Here is a 10,544-nt window from a genome sequence, read left to right as displayed (position 1 = left end):
ATAGCAACCTAAAGAACGTAATACTTGACGAGACGACGTTTCGCCACAATTTCGCCAGCCTTATTTACTTTATAATACCTCCTGGCGTTGTACCTTTACGTCAACACAGTAGGTTTTACACTTCTGTTTAACCTGAAACCAGGTACAGTTTGTTGCTGCTCCATCTCTGTGGTAATTTCTAGCAAAGGGTACAGCAGAACACCGTAATGGCTAGTTTAAACACCGACGCAGTCTATCGGCGTGACTAGTAGGATCATTACGGTAAATGTAGGTTGCGGAGCCTGTGTGTGTCCGACAGACCGGGAGTTCCTCTGGAAGACACTACGCCGAACAGGTAAAGAATTCAACACTTCTTTGCTTTTAACAGCATCGTTTTAATGCAGTATAATATATTGCGATTGGCAGCGACTTAAAAAGCAAGCGACACTGACTGACTAGAAAAAGAAGTCCTCAGACCCAGCAGTAAATTAACATTTCAGTGAGCTGAAGCTGAAATGATGAGGTGCCCCTCTGTGTCTGCGTGGATGGAAAAAGGACGCATTGTTCGTCGGAAGGAGAACTGAATCTGGGCTCCTGTGAGTCTGTGCGCTGTCTGAGCTGTGGTGTGAGCCGGTTTTAAGATGAAAAATGCTGCGAAATTCATCCGATATTAAATCACATCTTAGGAATAGATCTAGAAATCAGAATCCCAAGATAGGTAGGATCCACACTGACTGACCTAATTGACTCGTCTGTTATTGATCCACTTTTTAATTTTTTGATGGGGTTCACGAATATTGTCTGCATTGTGCTACTTAAAGGCTTCACCTACTGCGGTGACTGCGGGAACTTGGCTTGCTGCGGTGGCAGTGCAAGGGTATTGGGCTTTAGTAAGCCTATAACACATTTCGGAAAGCTGTAGGTAACTGATAAAATCATCAGAGGGAATCCCTAGAGAAATATGACATTAATTTCCAATCACCCCAGAAAGGAAAAAGAGGGTGCAAAAGGAAAAACACAGGTGCTGAGTCATATTGGCGGGTCCTTCCCCTGATTGATCTCACAAATTGAAGCCCTGTATGTGCATGTCTGTTGTTGTCACCGTCGCCACTGCATTTAATGTTAGATTACAGTTTAGTTTCATTTCATTTTAAAGGCATTTTGAAAGACTTGATGTCTTTATTAAACCCAGCACAACAAATAACACTTAAAAAAAAAAAAGCCTGGGCTGTTACACCTCAGAGGTCCTTTTCTTCATACTGAAATGGCTATTAAGTGAGCTCATACATGATGGGTTCCTTACACAGTACATAGGCTTCAGTCCAGTCTCATTTACATACAGGCACTGGCTATTGATTTTCCTCCATCAAGTCCATTTACAGTTTGTGCACACATACATATAAATGCCTGATGCATTCAGGATGAGGCTGCCATATATTGAGTCATGCACAGTCAGGGAGGCTGCTGTGAGCTCCTCCTTGGTGAGGGATGGGGCTCATGCTTTCATGTTCGTGAAGGACCCGGCTGGTCGTTCCACCTACGTCTACATTTACCCTGTTGGACGTAAATTCAGCTTTCTCAAGATGCTTCAGCCATCACATTTATCCCTATGGCAAAGAGGACAAGAGGAAACAGAGCTTACTCCCTGTTTGGATTTATACTTTGACAAATTTTGGAGAAAAAAGGCCAAAAAGCAACAAAACTGGAACATATGTAACATGCCTTCTGTTTTAACATCGACACATTGCCTTTGCATTGGTGATTATTGATGTGTTTATTTTAGCATAAATGACTCCTTTTATATGGGTTTTATGTATTGATGAGAAGGTAAACAGTCTGAGTTTACTGATTGCGTTTCTGATTGTGTTTAGCCGGAAAGTGGACCTCTGATGAAAAATCTTTGTAGTGATAGCCCTTTTTTTCCTGAAATAATCAGTTGACGTTGAAGTATATGTATTAAAACAAACAAGCAAAAAAACAAAATCAGTCTAAATGTCTTTCTATTGTCGAAATCTCAGATTAACTTAAACTGTGAGCTGAAGCTGAAATTATGAGGTTAATTAAGCATTTTAGCTCAAAAATGTGTAAAAAGAAGGGTTGATGGTTTCGGTATTAAATGTCACCCCTGTTTTAAGTTGTTGGAAATAATATTGAAAGAATTCTAAGTAAAGTATTTGTTGTCTTACATGTATGCATTGCAGGGCTGTGGTTTGTAATCTCAGCCAATAAGTGTGCAGAAACATTCTTAAAATTGATCGGATCTAATAAGCCAAACTGAAAACTTTCATTTGGCTGTAAGAGTGACAATACCGTTTGAGGTGCCAGTTAAGATGGGAATAGCACTGCAACCTGGCAGTTCACATTCACGTGTGGCGCCTCGCATTGTGGGTCAGCTTTACATAAGCCTTGTGTGTCAGTGAGGCAACCTAATCCTGATTCCTACAAAGATACTTAGTCAGCCTGGACAGCTATATGCACACACACACACAGACACAGGCAGTCCTCCTTTGTCACATTCGGAGTTTGATGTAATGCTCTGTGCTTGTTTGTGACTGTGTGAGACAGAGAAAGTGGGAAAGGCTCCCTGTATGAAAGAAGATAGACACTCAGTGGTATCTTTGGCTGCAGCCCCAACACACTAACGCTCAACCGACATGCCTGCCAGCTAACTGCCAATCTCGCTCCCTTCTTTCTGTCCCTCTGGCAAAGCGAGGTATTCCAGGTTTTTGTAGAGATTAGCACACTGGTCAGCGTGCCTGTAAAGTAGTGATTTATAATTATCTTAAGGATCAACTAGGGGCACAGATTTTCTCATTGCTGAGTAATTGATCAGTTATTTAATTTATAGGTTGATTGGTTTTGATTTTATCTCAAAAATTTGTAAAGCAAATTTTTTTTTTTAGAATCCACATTTGTATTAAATACGACAAAAATACTGACAGTCCTCACATCTGAGAAGCTTTGCAGTTCACATATATGAAAACAATTTATTTATTGATGTTAATGATTCAATAGGACTGCTACTGCAGTTACTAGTAATTGTTGTTCATTCTTGTTGATGGCATAAACTTTCGCACTGAGATCCAGGATTCTTTCTTACACACTTGCACTTGAAATCGATCCTGTTTTGAGGAGAGAGGGAAATAGAAAAGCATATGGGGTTCATAAATAACTAGCAGGTCATTGATTAAGAGCTTGCTATAGTACTTTAGCTGGCCACTTATATTCATTGTAACAGTGGGTAGTTCGGTGTCACCAGGATAAGGTCCAGCTTTACGTTCGGTATTCAGCAGACTTTGTTGAGCATGGTGTTTAGACAGTGCTTATGCAAAGCACCGGTATGAATGAATGTTTTCAGGTCAGGGACAGGTGAAGGGCAACCATCACCCGGAAGGCAATGTCTTGCTTGATGACAGCAATTTATTGACACTGGGATTTGAAGCTTTGATTGATTTGAAGCTTTGATTGATTTGAAGCTTTGATTGATTGTTCTATTCAGTAATGGTCCCTCCTTGTCAACTAAAGCTATCTGTACAATATGTAGGCTGAAGGATTGAAGCCCTACTGTGTTGCATTTTTGTAATTTTGAGTTTTCGCATAACAAAACTTGGTCACCACTCCAACCTTTAATGCAATCATATACAAAGCAGTTGTTTCACTTAGGTAGTATTTCCATATCATACCTGTCAAATGTCATATTTAACCAATGCGATGCAGCTTTTAGTGTCTTTACAAATTTTTCTTGTATATACCGTGAACATCTTACCAATTCTTCCATTGCAATCTGCTCTGAGAGCAGATTATCAGTGGAAATAAAGCGTGTAAGTCGTAATCCCAGATCAGCATTGAAATGCTAATGGAAAGCAGAATGCTGACTTCACTTGTGCTCTTGACAGTCCTGTCAGCAAAAGAGCAATCACGCTGACAAGTCTGAGCTAACTAATTTACATTTTTGGCTACGGTTCAGGAGTGGCATGCCCCCGTGCTGACCTCGCCTGACTTGAAGCTAACGGACATCCGCTTCCACACAGATTTCTACACGCTGAGCAGCGTGATGTTATATATGCTTTTACGTGTCTTGTGGAATTCTGTTCCTCAGCTTTGATTTTTATGCGCTGAGGGACAGCTGGGGTCAAGCCCAGTGGTCTTTAGTTTGCGGGAGGCTGAGATCACTCAAGTCAAACCCACAACAGCCTGCCCCAACATCCAGACTCTCTCTGACTTCCTGACACCTCTGGTTGGAGTATAGACAATGGCTGTTGGTTGCATACTGAACCTAAAGCACATCTCTTTAGTAATGTGGATAAAACCAAAAGCGTCCAAGCTTGAGCTTGACACAGAGATTTAAAATGTAGTTACACAGATATTTCAGCCTGTAGTACTCTGACAGAAAAACCTCTTAATTATTTGAAAGTGCACTAGGCTGTTTTTTTTTTTTTTTTTTTTAATTTTTAAATTCACAAATTGCTTCCTCCTTATTGAAAATTCTTTGGACATGGAATATATTTGCTTTTGCTATTGCCAGCACCTCACACTCTCAAATGGGAGCTCTGGCATGAGAATTCACATGAAAATTGGACTGTAGTGTTTTGTATTTACGCATGAATATGGAAAATGAGTCACTGTCCTTCCAATGTTGCATGTCAACTTTCTTACAGCAAAGCCTGTTGAGGATAAATAATATCCAGTCCTCAAGAAAAACCCCTAGAGTGTAAAGTACAAGGTGAGACTTGTATGGTGTAACAATGGTGCGATTTTACTGCAGTGCCATAATTTGAAAAACAACAGTGTGTTTTTTTTTTTTGTTTTTTTTTGTCGTCATCATAAAATCACTCACAGGTGACGGGGAGTGATAACATCAGGCAAGAAGCCACAGTTTCACGTACGGTTGGCAGTTCCAGTGTCCAAGCAAATCTTTGTCAAAGAATATGGCACACGTGGCATATAGCACTGATATGTAAGAGAAAAAGAACAGGTGCATGTGTTTGCTATTCATATATGCATTTGTGCTTCAAGTCAAATATAGAAAATCGATAAAACACGAAACTTTATTGACACCATTCTGATGTCAGAAGTGTATATGGATGGATTTTTTTTTTCAAAGTAAAGAGAATATGGTATGTAGAACGAGAAAGAAAGCTGATATAAATATATGTGTGGGTTGAAGCAGGAAAAACATAAGGATGACTCACAACTCACCTAACTATCATTTTTTTCCTCTCCTCTCCTCTCGTGTGTGTTGTTTTTGCATCTGTGTTTGTGTACAACATCCCTCAGTCTTTGTGTGGGAGTCTGTGCTTAAGTGTGTGGGTATCGTTTACAGCTAAATAACGCTTGTGCTTAAGGAGAAAAAAAAAACATCCCCCTCAGCATTTTCTCTGGTGTGTGATGTTGACTGCATCCCAGTGGCTTTATTTTGTGACATAATTCCGTCATTTAGGTTCTTTCAACCTGCTTCAGCCGATTCAGTGGTTGCTTGCGTTTTGCTGAATGCCTGATAACAAGGCTCATAGAAGAGTGTGTGGGCATAGAAATCCAGCTAAATGGCCAGCCCGTAGAAGAACTGTTGTGGGAGATAAACTTCAGGATTATGATTGTTTTGCAATAATCAAACTCTATTGTAGCAATACTGCAAATATCTCAATAGCATAATAACCCCACTAATCTTTTCTTTCTTTATTTTTTGGCAAATGCTTGAGTAATTTGTGTTAGGCCTTTTTGCTTATATTTGATAGCCACAGTTCAACTGACAGGTAATGTAGAGAAAGAGAGATGAGTGATTTTCAGTAAAGATCTGATCAGTCTGGAATTGAACCTTAGACTCAGCTGATTAAAGCATTTTTCCCATGTGGCTATCCCCTAGCAGCTAGGGCCTAGCCACTTGAGTTGTCCTTGTTTATTCCATTTAAGGCTAAACTAAAATAACACAATAACAAATACTGTACTGGAAAGTTCATCAAAGTGTTAGAAGTGATGAATACTTCTGAAATCTCACTGATGAGGATGATGAAATCCATTTGTGCGCTGATACAGTATATTGGTCAAATCCCTGAGTGTTTCACTGCCGTTCATTATCGGAGAGCCAAAACCCCTGAGATGATCCAAAAACAGCCATCTTCCCACCCAGTGCCTATAAAATTCCCACTACCCTTCACATCCTTATTTGAAAGGGTTTAAAATGAAAGAGATGTATCATAAATATCCTTAAGTCTTATCTACATTTTCCTCTTTGATTTCCTGCAATGATAATAGGCCTCACAACATGAAGCCTGATAGCAGTGTCCATCTCATAAATGAGAGACCCTGTCAATCATGAAGAGAAAGCTAAAGGGTCTGAAATCTTCTTGATGGGGTTTCTTCCCAGCAGAATTAAATGTAAACGTGTGAAGCCCTGGCTTAAAGGTGCCAATATGTGCTGCACTTTTTAGCTTGCATTTCATCTTATGTAAGGTGTGTCAGACATAACATAATATAATGTAATTATCCCACAAAAAATATGTTGTAAACACATGTTCTTTGTCAGCCTGGGAGAAAACATACTTAACATACTGTAAGTATGGATCTCACCATGCAGATGCAGAATGTCAGTGAGCTTGCATAAATTGCTTGTGCTACAGCCTCTGTCAGGGTAATTGCATTTCACATCGCTTTGTTAAAATGCTTCAGTGTTACTGCTCTGTCTTCTGCCCGCTCGTCTTAATGGCTTTTCTTGATGGAGCACAGAGGTTGATGGCGACGCCCCCTAAGGTCTGCAACAGTCCAGACAGGGGAGCTGCTGAATGACAACATTGCAGAGGAGTAATTATCTTTTGTGTTTCTTTCTCAAGCTAATGAAAAAAAAAACAGTCAGAGAGCACTTAAGTGAATAGCGCTTTAAGACCTTCTTTCCACCGGCATTGACACATGTTGATTGCATTGTGTCATGAAAATGCAGGAGTCCATCACTGTCAGCATTAATGCGCCTCAGATATGTCAATTAGTTAATGCCAGGAATAGTAAGAGATGCATTTAATTACACTACCAACATGAGTGATGAAATGCTACCACTTTCAAAATTACCAAGAAGCGATAGGGTACTTACGATCGAGAAAATAGATGAGGATTATAGAACTGTGCAAAGGTCTGGAGCTACCCTTCATTTCTTTATGTATTGTTTCTTGTAATTTTGGTCTTGAGCAAAAGTTTTCCAGGCTTTCTGAAGGTCTTTCAAAGTTTTTCAGTCTACTATTTGTACCTGGTCGATTTCAGTGGAATGCTTTTATTTGTTTGTTTGCTTTTAACACAGACCTATCAATCGCTCAATCATTTTGAAAGCACCTAAGTCAAGAAATGAACCAGTGTTTTGGCTACATGGACAAAAATGGACAATTCAGCAAAGATCCCGTTTTTTTTGTTGTATCTTTAGGTACTTTTTAGCAGCCTGTCTCAAAAACACATTTGTTCCCATTTTATTAGTTGAATGTATGAAAAATGGCAAAGGTAACTGTTTGGGAGGCATGAAATGGGATTTTTGTATCAATAAGTTTACTCTTACAGCGCTATTAGCTGAAAAGGTGACATATCTCAACATGGTGTACATGGAAAAACAGGCAAGTGGAGGAAGAGAGAGGCCTGTCTACAGCAGCTCACCAGTATCTGAAAGTCATGTCCTTAAAAATGGGAGAAAATCTCTAACGAAGACCTGACACAGGACCTGAGAGATGTATCTGGCTCTTCAGTTGAATGTCAGAAATATTCTCAGTGGAAGGGTGGCTGTCAAGAAGCCATTCTTAAGCCAGCAGTGTTGAGGATCTCACCAAAATTGGATATACTGTCAGATTTTGATCCACCATTGTCCAACCAACATGATCCATCCATTTTATGCAGCTTAGTTTTTAATCCCAAACACACTGCCAATGCAGTAAAAGCATACCTGGAGAGAAAACTGCATAATAGAACACTTTAAGTGATGGGCTGACCTCCCAAGAGCCCAGACCTCAGCATCACCGAAACAGCGTGGCATCACCTTGACAGAGAAGGTAACAAAAGGAAGCCAATATCCAAAGAAGAGGTTTGAGTGTCCTTCAAGAAGCCTGGAGAACTATTACTGACGCCAATTTCAAGAAATGACAAGAAAGGTTGTCAATAAGAGTTCAGGCTGGGTTGCAGGATAAAGTGGGCACAATAATATTGACTTTCAAGTTTGTAAGAATTGTACAAACACAGTTTTGCCTCACATATTGTATTTCCGTGTATGTTTGCACCCAATATGTTTCTCAGTGTCCTAGCAAAATATAAAGAAACCTTTGCACAGTCCATTTGTTGATTATTGATGTAGTTATGTGATTTTCTCTGCATTTCTATTACCTGGAGACAGATCTTTATACAACTTATGAAGCTACTACTATTTGTTATTAGGAACGGAATCCAAAATACTTTATATAAAATACTTCAGACTAAATGCTGAATCACTATTTGGCCACAGCTAACATATGAATTTTTTTCTTCTTCATCGCCTGGCGTGTTGGCTTTCCTTTTCCCACCATATTGTCGGAAGTGTCACCAGACGCTTTGTAGAGTGTGTGATCTGTGATTTTGAACTTGTTGGGGATCTGTGGGAATTCAGAACGTAAAAGCCTACAAGTTAGACATGAGAAAAAACATGAATTATTCCTTCAATGTTTTGAAGTGTTGTTTCATCTCTTCAGCTTTCGTCTTCAGGGAAGCAAGTCGTCCCTCTTTCAGTTATGTCATAAACACTCACGCCTACTCATGTGAAAACCCACACATGGAACAAAAGCACATACACACAAGCACGCATTCACCCAGAAATGCAATTGCACAAACTACACATGGTTGTCGATTAGAATAGATGAGTCTTTAATCTGGTGGTTTGTGAACTCTTTTGATGGCTGTGTTTCACTGGATGTGTTGCGGCAGACTTTTCTCTTCTTGACAGGATTATCCTGTCAAATGACTGTCGCCAGCTCCTATGGAAAGCTTCATCCATGCAACCTCAAACACTGTGGAGCTTTATTTTGAGATATCCACTGTCATAGCAGCACAGTCAAGGATTATAACTCGGCTTTTATTGTGTGCATTTCAGAGTGTTTGTTTCTTTTTCTGAAGCAACCTGTTGCTTAACTCTTTAGTAGTAGGTAAAAAATGCCTTTTCTTCCCAGTGTTTCAGCGGAAACCCTATTTTTGATCTGGCTGTCACTCATCACATAATATACTCTGTGATGGTGAGGTACTTGTGTAGTCAGAACATAAAAGGTAGATAAGTTTACAAAATCTAATCACTGATAAGAGATTTGTCGATTGCTTGGCAGAGAAACTAACTGTGAGTGCACATTTGAATCCACATATTCGATTAGGGGTTTGTCAAAAAGGTAAAAACAGAACTGAAGGTGCTTATGTAAACAGACAGCCTATTACTTTGTCAGAGAACAGAGGCATAGCCAAATCCCACATGTACATAACTGGAAGATGATAGCCCATTATATCCTGTGCCAAGTAGAGGAGGCCATGGAAAGGTCACTGGCATACTGTCCAAAAACTGTGTGCGCACAGTTTCTACCACGGGCCGGGATGTGTGCATCAGCGGGTGCTGATTAAACAATGTGCCACAAAATGCAAAAACATTTAACTGGATTAGCGTTAGGTTGGGCAGGTTTAGACAGAATAAACTAAAAGACTGAAAACATAGAACTTGTATAGCTTGCTCATGCATTAGCTTTACATCTTCTCTAGTAACTTTACTCTTTTAACCACTTGCCTCAATATTTTACACTTAGGCCCATAATTTGTTGGGCAAAGACACAGCTTTTGCATTTTTTTTTTTATTTTTTTTTTTTGCCTATGTACACAACCACAGTGGATTTGTTTTTATTAAACAGTCGATATCTGATGAGAGTACAGATATTCAGCTTTAATTTCAGGGAAATTTTGCTTTATTTGTTTAGGAATTACAGTTATTTTTCTACATAGTATTCTATTCTCAGAGGCCCAAAATCAGGCGATCGTGGCTCAAGAGTTGGGAGTTTGCCTTGTAATCGGAAGGTTGCCAGTTCGAGCCCCAGCCCAGACAGTCTCTGTCGTTGTGTCCTTGGGCAAGACACTTCACCTACCGCCTACTGGTGTTGGCCAGAAGGGCCAATGGTGCGATATGGCAGCCTCGCTTCTGTCAGTCTGCCTCAGGGCAGCTGTGGCTACAACTGTAGCTTGCCTCCACCAGTGTGTGAATGGGTGGATGACTGGGTGTGTAAAGCGCTTTGGGGTCCCTAGGGGGGACTAGTAAAAGCGCTATACAAATACAGGCCATTTAGCATTTATTTACCAAAAGTATTTCGACAAACTATAATAATTTTAAATAAGGCTTATTTTGTTATGTTGTTTTTCCTTCTTTGAGATGTTCTGCTAGGCTTCTACTGCAGCCGCTTTCATTTGCTGATTGTTGTCTCCGCCATTACAACACATAATTTAGTATGCTTCAGATCATGCTGCATTAATTTATTCTTCCCATCATTCTGGTACAAGTTAAACTGTCCAAATATTTTTCCACAACTGTGTGGGCTTTTTTAGCT

At 39.9% G+C, this 10,544-nt stretch overlaps 1 protein-coding gene across 11 annotated transcripts in view; it reads left to right on the top strand.

Moving 5' to 3' along the window:
* Positions 1-29: 29 nt before the first annotated feature.
* The window catches only part of map2 (microtubule-associated protein 2), a 103,919-nt gene continuing 93,404 nt past the window's right edge, over positions 30-10,544 (top strand). For 7 of the 11 annotated variants that reach the window (XM_087852974.1, XM_087852980.1, XM_087852978.1 and 4 more), the window contains exon 1: positions 32-334. The gene's annotated coding sequence lies outside the window, so the exon portion shown is untranslated. Of the gene's footprint in view, positions 335-10,544 lie in introns of all 11 variants that reach the window. The other 4 variants (XM_087852973.1, XM_087852975.1, XM_035912779.2 and 1 more) reach the window with 2 other exon arrangements.

The sequence above is a fragment of the Neolamprologus brichardi genome, chromosome 16 (genome assembly GCF_056152115.1).
Source record: "Neolamprologus brichardi isolate AB-2024 chromosome 16, ASM5615211v1, whole genome shotgun sequence".
In the NCBI taxonomy this organism is placed as follows: domain Eukaryota; kingdom Metazoa; phylum Chordata; class Actinopteri; order Cichliformes; family Cichlidae; genus Neolamprologus; species Neolamprologus brichardi.
Note: the sequence above shows the minus strand (reverse complement) of the source record. Positions and strands in the feature narration are given on the sequence as shown.